The sequence below is a fragment of the Colius striatus genome, chromosome 1 (assembly GCF_028858725.1).
Source record: "Colius striatus isolate bColStr4 chromosome 1, bColStr4.1.hap1, whole genome shotgun sequence".
NCBI classification, from domain to species: domain Eukaryota; kingdom Metazoa; phylum Chordata; class Aves; order Coliiformes; family Coliidae; genus Colius; species Colius striatus.
Genome location: NC_084759.1, coordinates 166048562 through 166059886, shown reverse-complemented (window position 1 = coordinate 166059886; position 11325 = coordinate 166048562). Strand labels below are relative to the sequence as shown.

The 11325-nt window shown below is 40.5% G+C and overlaps 1 protein-coding gene across 3 annotated transcripts in view; it reads left to right on the top strand.

Moving 5' to 3' along the window:
* The first annotated feature begins 493 nt into the window (after window positions 1–493).
* SYT1 (synaptotagmin 1) overlaps window positions 494–11325 on the top strand; it is a 350831-nt gene continuing 339999 nt past the window's right edge. For all 3 annotated transcript variants that reach the window (XM_061994205.1, XM_061994125.1, XM_061994045.1), the window contains exon 1: window positions 494–575. The gene's annotated coding sequence lies outside the window, so the exon portion shown is untranslated. The remainder of the gene's footprint in view (window positions 576–11325) is intronic.

Genomic DNA, 11325 nt, shown 5'->3' with positions numbered 1-11325 from the left:
TCCCCGTCTTCCTCGGGGACGGCGGAGGCGCCCGCCCTGCCCGCCACGCGCGGGGATGCCCTTCTCATCTTTATCATCATCCTTCTTCTCCTCCCCTGCCTGCCACTGCCGAGCCCCGCCCGACGGGGCGGACAGGGACCGCGCGGCGGCGGGATGGGCGAGGCCGGCGCGGCGGCTCCACCCATGCTGGGCGCCGGGCGATTGGCTCGCGGAGCCCGTCTCCCCGCCCCCCAGCCAATGAGGGCGGCGGGCCGGGGGTGATGGGCTGCCTCTCGCGGGAGGGATTCCTGGAGACGCTGCAGTGTGGCGGCGCTCCCGGCGCCGCGCAGCCCCCGTGCCGCCTCCGCCCGCCCGCCCGTCGGCCGCCGCTGCCGCTGAAACTTACCGCCCGGCGCGCCGCCAGCCCGCCGAGCGCGGGGGGCCGGGGCAGCCTCTGCCTGCTGCGCGCGGGCGGCCGCCGCGCACCCCGCCGCGCTCCGCAGCCTCGCCCCGAGAGGGGCCCGTGCGCGCGTGGTGCCGCCGCGGGGAGAGGCTGAAGGGCGAACCGGTCTGCGCCCGCCCGCCCCGGTTGCCAGGTAAGGCAGCGCTCCGGGGCTGCCCGCTGCCGCGCCCGGGCGCCGTCGCCTGGGGCGGGGGAGTGCGTGGGGGGGCTCTCCGGGCTGGGGGAGAGCACATGCTATGAGGGCGGCTGGCGGCGCCGCCTGCCCGGCGGCTCTGCCCGTGGCTGCTGGAGGGCGGGGGCCCGCCCTCGGGGTGCTCCAGTCGAGGGGGGGGGGAGGCGAGGGGCGGTTACGGGAGGGGGGCGGGGGGAGGCTCAGACAAAGGGGCGTCCGCGTCCCCCCTCACCCCCTCCCTTCCCCCGTTTGCCGTCGCGGTGCTTCGCCATCGCCCACCGCCTCAGAGGTGGGAGCGGAGCGCCGTCCGCCCTCCATCCCTCCCCGCTGCTGCCTAGAACCGGCGCTGAGGCGGCCGCCGAGCCAACTTGTTTCTCCGGGGTTCACCTGGCCGCCGCGGTGCCCGCGCCCTCGCAGGGCGGTCTGTCCCGGCGACCGCCCCGCGGGGGATGGTGCGGCACGCCGGAGAGCCTTCCCCGGCCCCCGAGCGCTTGCCTCCCCACCTGCCCCCAGGCACCATCGCATCGTTTGCGGATCGATTTGCGGAAAGCCTTTCCTCCAGTGCTTGGATAGGCTGTCAAGCTAATGCGTTTTCTTTCTTTGCAATTTCATTTTGTCCTCGGACGTTATTTCCTTCACATTTTTTTAATACCACTTGCATTGGTTTGATTTCAGAGGTGTTGTGGTCCGTTTCATATGCGCACACGGTGTGGACAGGGAATAAGCCCTCCGTTTAAAAGTTAATTTTGCTTATCAAACTCTGTTGTGTACAGTAGCAAGAAAGTGGCAAAGAGTGTTAATATTTCTTTTGTTTCCAGTCGTCTGAAATAGAGATATCAAACGACTACCAGCTTCTGGTAGTCACTATAGTAAGTAAATTAAATGTAGTCATTGGAATGAGCCTTTACGGCACTTTCAACAATCTGTAATTCAATCATCTCTTATAGAAGCTGCCTTTTACTATTATTCATCAGACCCAGCTGAGTGATTTCTGTCAGATGGGAAGTGGTAGAGAGAAATCTCTAGGTAAATGTAACTGAAAAGCTTTCCAAGTGGGGTCCTAAATGAGCACAGAAAAGCACTTGGCCACAATCTCGAGACAGATGTTAGCATCCAAATAAATCACTTCTTTTGATTGTCCGGGGGATGTCAAGTCTTATTTTCCTTATTTAATAGCTGGTCGCGGGTGAAGAAGAAGGAGCTCTGTGTTTATTACCTTGTAAACTCTATGCAAAATACCGTAGTGCAATAATATTTCACTGTCTCTGAAATAGTATTTTCTGTACAAAGGTCAGTAGAGTAATTTTAGATATACATACATGTTGTAGACTACAACTAGACTACTGATCAGCACCTGTAATACTGATCCTCCGAGTGGCTGTGCTGTGTGCCATCCATGTTGTGTGTTAATCTATTAGGCGCTATTTAAACTGCTTTATTGTCTGAGAGAGTTACTTCATCCTAGAGAAACGGAAGAAGATAGTTGTAGACTGGAGGGGAGATTCCTTTCCCTGGTGAGTCGGCATCTGGAGTTACAGATGAGCGATTGTTTTAGGAGTGACCCTGAGAAGGGGAAGGGTAGCTTTTAGGTACAAGGACAAGTAGGCAGCAAACTAATTTGCTTTGTGAGGATATGAAATGACATCTCTGGCCATGCTTAAATAAACCTACTCAGGAAAAGTGTAAGGAGATTCCACGTGTGTCTAGAATAGTATTTTCTTATCTGCCTTGGAAACAAATGACCTGATTTTATGTCTTGAGATTCAAATACGTATCTCTCTGTCTTCCAAGGTTTTTTTTTGAATTGCAATTCTATTATTAGTGTCTGAGGGGAATATACTTTAATGTGGTCTATTACTTGGCTTGGGGTATAGTTGCTCAAAATTTGCATGCATGCAATTCATAAATTGAAACTGTGTAGCTTGAAAACATAGTGTAGGCAGCTTGAGTGAGAAGAGATAATTTAAAAAAGAACCACGGGGCAGAAGATAATGACATACTGTAGGAAATAATCATACTCCTGCACTTGCAAAAGCATGAAATGTTCCGGTGTAGCCATTTCATACGAGCCCAATTTTCCTTCGCATTAAGAGTGCTTAAGCGAGCCTTATTAATGTTTGATGCAAAAGATGCTAAATCCATTTTAAGGATTGATACTGGAATTTAAAGAGGTAGCTCACAGAATAACAGAGCAGTTAGTCTGCTTCCCCAGAACAAACGTGAAAAATGATCGATTACCACGTATGCCATAGCAGGGCAAGTGGGATGTAGCCTCTGTAACGCTGATGAGTGAGAAGCCCTTTAAAACTATAGGTACAAAACAGTGTCAGTTTTGATTTTTAACAATCCAAAACATTTTTTTTTTGCCTTAATCATACCTTAAATCAGATACAGGAGCCCAGAAGACGTTCAGCGTCGGTTAGCATGGCAGTTGAGAAAGTGTGAGATAAGGGAAGGTTCTGTTTGTCAGAAACTTAAGAAAAGAAATCTATACTTTTCCAGCTAGCATAGAGAGACCGGAAACATAAAATCAATTTTTATGGTCTTTTGGCAGGGTTGGCTGTAATAAGTAAGAAGAAGGAGCAGCTTAGGGTCTTGGCGGAAGTTTTTAAGCCACTCAGCTGTACAGAACTCAGTTAATTAATGTTTCCTCAGATGGAAATGAACCTTTTATTTAGTATATCACAATCTTTTCTTGTGCATTCAGCAGTCTGATTCCAATCTTAAAGATACTTATGTATGAATGTGTGTGGGTTTGTATTTATATACACATTTAAACACACTAATAAATTCTTATTGGGAACCGCGTTCTGAATAAAGAGTGGATGCAACCCCGTAGTACCTGCTGTGGAAGAGACATAAAAGTTTGCAATACAAATGAAAAGGACAAAAATATGTATCTGTGTATCTAGAAGAGAAGCATGGAGGAATTATTATGCATGGATACCATGATCTCCTTCCCTCTGCTGGTGATGCTCATATAAACATGCAGTTTCACAACGAAATACTTCATTGTTTGATTTACTTTGATTCTCTATAGAATGTTTGTTTTAAACATTTTGTGGTATCTAGGAAGAAGCTTAATTAGAAATACACATAAGGGAGGCTTGTTAGCCAACTATGAATGTGTGTTCACTGCTGACATTTACTAAAGATGCTTGAGGTTAAAATAAAAGCATTTGCCAGACTGAATAAACAAAGCATTATGTTAAATATTTTCAAGATCGCTATGTACAAATGCTGTTTTTGCTAGAGTAGGCTTTGCTTCTTCACCTTTGCTTCTACACCTCAGTAAGAGCAAGGATTAGGAAATGCTGGTTATACTGTTATCTTTTACAGAAATACCAGATACCAAAGCAGAACACATTAGGAAGAGGACAACTGACAAGGGCTCTTCATGATTTCTTCTGGTGAGAGGATAATCTCTTTTAGGGGGTTTCACAGACTAGCCAAGTCATTTGTACATGCAGTGTGTGGAAAAGTTACCTGGTTTAAATTAATTTATTTGTTTTCCCTGGGGCACGTAATAACCAAAAGCTCTCTCTTTAAGTATTACTGTTGACAAATGTCTAATGAGACTGTTTTAGGGGCTAGCTTTTCTACTGTTTTTCTCACCAGTGACTTAAGACCCACAAAGTGCTACTCATTAAGTTTTCCATAAACACTTATGAGAATTGAACATTTTTTTCTTAACTTGATTTCTTGCCACTACTAGTCTGGAGGTATTTCCACAGAATAGCAGGCACTACCTCTTCTCCATGCTAGAGGGAATGATGTTGCCATCTTTTAAATTCTCAGAGGTTTGCAAAGTCAGGATGCTACTTCTGTTTTCTTGCTATTCCTAAAGGTGCTGGGAGAAATGTGATGGAACATCAAGTAAATATAGAGTGTCTCCTGTGCACTGTAGTTATCTGATATAAATATTAGTAGGTTATGGTTCTAAATGGAAAATTGTATGAACTTTAAAAAAAGTCACCAGAAATTATCCAAAGAATTAGTTATTCATCAATATTCATCTGAATAATTACTATTTCAGAGAAATAAAAATTTATTTAGCAATACCTCAACCAGTTTGGTTACTGTAACGATGGTGTCTCTAAGTTTCATTGACAATATTTGGGATTTATGGTAATAGCCAAATGCACTCCAGTAGTTTTAATAACTTAACCATATTCTTTAGTGACTAGGTATTATACTGCCTCAAATACATGAAGATTTGTGCCTCAGCTGTTCAGTGATAGTTTAATGAAGTTATTTTAGAAACCCATTTACAATTTCTGTTTTGTACCTTTATTTTAAGGATATTGTGTTTCTATGTGTAGTTGAAAACCAGTGTAGCAGTTGCAATATGAGAAAGATGCTAACTGTTACCAGCCTGCAAACTCCCTCATCTCCATGTGTTTGAGTAAACATGTAGATAGAGGAGTTGAAAATAGAGTGTTTTTGTGGAAGGTGCTTTGGAAATAAACTATTTGTCAAGAATCTTTATCTGGTTTAGAATCCTGTCTCTTAACGGTAGTAACACTTCTTGAAAAATGTGTACATGTACATCAACAGGTGGACATCAGACTTAACTCTTCTTATTTGGAACAACTTAAGGACCACTTGTAGCGTGTAATTTTAATTAATTATGATTTTTCTTCTTTCCAAAGCTATGGAGTATTTATTTATAATTATCTATTTCTATTTGGTTCCTGTCATCAAAGTTAAAGTTGGGAGGAATTCTCCATGTGTGACAATTACAATTATAGTATGTGGGTTTTTTTTAAAGGTTAAATGTGGTAACTTAAGAAAAACTTAGTGGCATGGTGTTTTAATAGAAGACACAATCTATTGAATAATAGTTAAGAGTTAAAGATTGATAGTGTAAAACATCCCAATCAAAATAGTTTTGAAAGCATGGGGCTTTTAAAATTGAAAAATAAGGGTTTCTGTTTCTTGTTGAAGCTATAAGCTTTGTGTTTTGACTTCAGTAAGGCATTTAGCTAGGGTCATGTTCTGATTGTAATGTAAAAAGCTATAGAAGGACACCATTGTGAACAGGTTAGTATATTTTTTTTTTTGTTACTTAATAGGTTGTAGAAAAGACCATGTATGTAACTTCAATAAATATGGTTGGAAAAAGTGCTGTTACAGACCGATTTCATGTGGTTTCTTAGCCAAATACATCTGAATAGGTGTGTTAAAGTGAATTGTAATACTTCTGCCTACTTCAAGTAAAATGTCATTATTTTTTTTCCTCTTAAAAATTGACACTGAGAAAAGACTTGGGGATTACATCCAGTAAACATCATCTGTCACTAATTTAAAGAGCGGAGAAGCCGTATGCAGCTGTAAACATTGAAGCACTAAGAGTAGGAAGGGTGTTCAGCTTCAAAAAGAGTGCTGAGTGACTAGAGCTAGTTTAGAAAAGGGACTTGGGAGTTGTGTCCTTTAAGATGTGCCAAATCTGCTTATTAATGAGACTCCTAAAAGCTTACCATTCTCTTTGGAAAGTTTTATCTGTCAAGAGATTCCTTGATTCCTAAGCAGTATCCTGGTTGGGCATGCAAGCTACAAGAGCTCAGACTGGAAATAAGGTATCAATCTTTTTGTCCATTGGAGTGGCCTGTGTGTGGATCAGTTTACTGAGGAGATGACAACTTTCTACTTGAAATCTCTAGATCAGTATTTCCTTTTAACTAGACCAGGTACAAGTTCTAGATTTGATGTGGAAATTGCTGGATTTGTGATTTGTTAATTTATTAGAACAGAGTAGATAATCATCTGTCCTTAAAAATCACCAACCTGTTGAACTTAATGCTACTAACTCCTATTACACTTCTCAGATTAAGTAATAATTTTTTGTAAAAGTTTTTGTGACACATTACTCATATAGCATGGAAAGGTTCTGCCTGAACTTTAAGCTGCCCTTGTACATGATAATTCTATTTGGTCCTACCTGACTGACAACAAATTTCTGATTATTTATCTAATGGGTGTTAATCTTTGAGACCTAATTTTAAACCCATTGAAATGGATAACTTCCTTCTGTTTCACTTTTTCCTTTTTCTCCTAAGACTATAAATTATGCTTATTGATAGGAAGACTTTTTAAGGAGAGAATGCCTGTTCCTCTTTGAAATGTGAGAGGACCAATATTTGTGTCCCCTCAGTCTGCCCTGAGCTTGTATAAATAGGCCTTAATTAGTTTGCAGATGCTTATCAGTCAGATGCTACCTGAAGGACTATGTTCAGCCAAACCCATTCTGGAGCTTACCTTGCAGATGATAGTTATTATGCCTGGCATCTGAGTCTGGGAACCCCGTAATGAATCTGCTTTGCACCAGGATGAACTTGTAAAGAATCTTCCTTGTCCTCTTTGCAGATGTTAAGCCATGGACGGTTGATTGGTGGCACTGATAACACCACAGGTTGCTGTTACAAGTGACAGCTCTACTGAAGTAGCAAGAGTTACCTTTGAGAGCATTCTCCCACTGGATTGTCAGATACATCCTTGAGTAGTCCATGCGAGGGTGGAAGACAAATGCGTTTTTGACTGATGTTTGAATTGCAGGATTTCTGGATCCTGAAGTTAAAACTTGTATCTTTTTTGATAGCTCGAGTGTTTGTTTAGGAATGTATTTGTTAAACTGTTGCATTTGATAACTAAATCTGGGACATAATAATATTTCCTCAGGAAAAGCCTGTCATTAGATGCTTTTTTATCTTTTCCACAGTTTTCATTTCATTATAGTTTTTTTATATACTGATAGCAAGGAACTATCTTGCACTTGCTCTTCAGAGCTTGCTTTCTTCAGGCTTTATTAGCTTACTCAGCTGCTAGTTAAGAGCAAAGAAACACCAGGGAATATCTGTGTGACCTTGACAGAGGTCAGTTGCTTCTTCATGATATGCTATAGCTGCATAAGGCCTTTGCTGTCCTTATCTTGTATATTTGTTTTATTTTTGTAAATCCTTCTTAATAGGATTGAAAGGTTTTTTTTCTGTATTAATGTGTATTTAGGGCTTTTTCATTGTTGAGAAAATGCTAATAGTGAAAACTTCAAATCAGCTGGGACAAAACCATCTGAAGTTATGTGCTATATTTCTTTCTTGGGTTTGTCATTTTCAAAATACAAGTATAATTTTAATAATGACTTCAACCTACCTTAATATTTGATATGCAAATATTTGCTTTACAAATTGTATACTGGCTAATAATTGCACTGTTTACTCTGGAATACATCATTTTTTTATAAATATTGATTGAAGTCCTATGTTCCAGGTGAACAAAGCTTAAAACCTGCTATGAAAAGCAGTGTTTTACAAGAAGTATAGTAATAAATGTTTTATCTCAATATCAAGTGATGAGAACTCAGACTTTTGAGCTGAGCACTGTTTATCCATGTAGTGTCACTTGGCTTCTAAGGCAACAACTCACCAGATACCCACTGAAGGGGATGAACCAGACTTCTGCAGGCATAGTAGAGACTGTCTACACTGTAACTGAGGGATTAAAATGTATTCCTAAAGCTAAAACCTTTTTCTGCCTTTCCAGGTAGCATATTGATATCTGTACCATCAAAAGGATTCCAAATATATTTAATGCATATCAGTAAAAGGAAAAAATAACTGAAACAATTTTATGGAACTTGTCAATATTACTCTGGCTATCGCTCTTTTGAATTTCCTTTTAGTAGCAACATGAAACTGGGAGCGTTTAATTTGCTTTGGGATGAAGTTTGGCTCTTCAAATGGCCCTGTTCTTTAGTTACTTTTAAAACAACTTACAAGTCTGATGCTGTTAACCAGTTTCAACAGGAAAAAGCTAAATGATATGTGGGAAGGGATTATCATCTGATTTGCCTTAATCAGTGGTGTTACTGTCTTCTCCCACTCAGTTTGGTGATGTTTCTTGTGGTGAATAAAATAATCTCTTGTGGAGAGGTAAAATCCCAACCTCTTAGCATAGTTTACAGTGTTGGGTTTAGATGTTTTAAGTAGGTGAATGTGTGAATTTGAAAGGATGAACACAGGAGCAGACAGAAGGCCATAGTGGATGTAGTGAGTACTGATCCTAGTTGAAGATGTATTCAGATTGTTACAGTTAACAAAGTATTGAAGGGTTGTGGGTGGTTTGTTTTTTTTTTTTTCTTCCACTAGGCCAAATAGTGGCAATCTTTTTTTGGGATAAATATTTGTATAATTCTCAATAGGTCAGTAGTTATACTGTGAAAAATATCCTTAAACTGTGGAAAAATGCTAGTCCAACTTGTTCTACTTACATCTGTAGTGCCAGTAAGATACTTAAAGGCAGTTGCTTCAGTCAGGCTTGGAGATAATTGTATTGAATAAATTCTTGGTAAAAAGTTTGAGGTGTATTGTAAATAACATAGAACTGAGCTCAATATTTATCTGATCCTTAGAGTACTGAGAGTAGAAGAAAGTACTGAAACTTTCTCACTCTTAAAGATGATCAGCAAGTTTATTGGTTGGGGTTAGTCGAGTTTATTGCAGTTAAAGCTATTGTCTCTGTTATTAGGTGGATGAGTTTCCTATATGTGTGTGAAATTGTAGTATAACTGGGAGAACCTGGCAGCAAAGTATGTGAGTGGAGGGGCTGTTAGTTACTCAGTGACAGTCAAAAACTTTATACATGTTAGTGCAGATATAAAGCTGATGAGACATAAACACTGTATGGCAAAGACAGAACCAGTGTTAGCTGGTTAGTTACAGTGGGTTAGTCTCAAAGACTAACATGCAATATGTGTATTTACTGTATAGGCTAGTGTCATTGCAAAAAAAAAAAACAACCTTGCAGTCATAGCATGTTCAATAACTATTCATTTTAACAGTAGTAAATACTTGAGTTTTTACCTAGATAAGGTGCATAGAGTCCAAAATAAACACATGCTGAAACTTTGTTTCCTGTTAAAAAGCAACTGCTTCAGGCCATGTTGCTTTTTCCATTGGACTTGGCCTAATATTATGCATCCAATTCTGACTCACTTGACTACTCATTAATGTATTTCTTGTGAATTGTATTTCCTTTTATTAGATGAGCTGAATTAGATCGTATAAATTTAGATTACTTTTTTTCAAAGCACTTATAGATGAGTTGGAAGAGATGCATAAGAAGTAATTTGTTGTCACCATCATTTAGAATAACTAGTTGGGCTTTTAAACTTACTTTGCTTTTGTACTTTCTGCTTGCCTGGATGGGAAAAATAAAAACCATTATTTTTTTGACAAATATGCTGGTGTATGGGCAAGTTTCTCTTCTATAGGAAAAAAAAAAATCGAGGGGTGATGGCTCACGTCTCCACATCCCCTGTTAACATGGTGAATTCCAAATATTGATTAACTGGTGGCAGCTGTTTCATCAAGAGCTGCTTCATGTTTGTGAGAAGCAGTGTTTGCTCTGCAGTCGTTTTAGAACAGGGCCTGACATATCTTATAATGTGTTTATACTGTGCCTAACATAATAGGATCCAGATCTTTGACTGGGGATGTGGACTATTGTGCAAGACAAATAATAATTAGCTTAAATGTTGAAAAAGTGCCATTATTTAAGTCCCCCAGAGGTCAATAAACAATACGTTGCTGTAACCATATCAACCTTCTCCTTCAAAGGGATTTTAATTGTATCATGGAAACTTCATTCTTGAAAACATGAATGCTTATCTGTTAAGCACTCTGCTAGCTGTATTTTTGCTGGTCATTAAGGCTGTACTGTCCATACTAGGGGGCTTAGACTCTCACTTTAGAGCTCTAATTAGAAACTATACTTACTCTTTACCTTCATGCTGGTATAACTTACATATCCGTTTTGAACATAAAAGAAGCTTCCTGTTTTCACAGTCTGTTTTACCCCTTTCTATTTGAAAGTGAAGTGTTTAATTTGCTACTGAAGAAAGCTATTTTTATGCATAATGCCATGCTCACAATTGGGATTTGAGTTATTTGCAGGTGGGATGGTACAAATGGGCTGGATCTTAGCCTTATGTGGCCAGGAGGGAATTTATCTGGCGTAAAGGAGATAAACTAGTTCCAGCTCCAGTAATACTTAAGATATTAGCTGTTTCATGTCAGAAAGCAATTTCTAAAGGCTTCTGAGATAAAGGAATTAGCAAAGTTCTGCTACTTCAGCTTTCCCAGTACAAGAGCCAACTCATCTACCTGGAGGTTTATGTAGTTATTGGAGATGTCTGCTGCTCTTTTCAATAAGAAGTTGATGTAGGAAAATGTCCAGTCCTGCTCTGATATATGATGACATAAATGGGTGAAAAATTGAAAACCAAAACCATGACTGCCAAGGTAGCCTGTTGTTGGAGGTAAACTGAAGATTTCAGGTAAATATTGTAGGATTAGCTTTTTGTGAAATACACAAGTCTGTACACATCAGACAGTCACCAGTAATATGTAAGGGCTCATCAGAGTAGTGTCCTATTGATGTGGCGAAACATAAATCCTGTATGACAGATGGAGATCAATGGCAGAGGGAGATTAGAGATGGGATTCATCTTGTTTAAATGCTCTTGGAAGGTGATTTGTTTTTTTTTTTTTTTTTTTGACCTACCTTAGGCATCTGGTATGAGATGGACTGCTCTCACAGATCCCTCTTCTTTTCTGGTCTGAGATCACTACATGAGGCAACTGACACCTGATGTGAGGTGCTTGACTCCTAAGTAATGTGTCTAAAGCCTTACTGGAGAGCCTGTGGCAAGTCT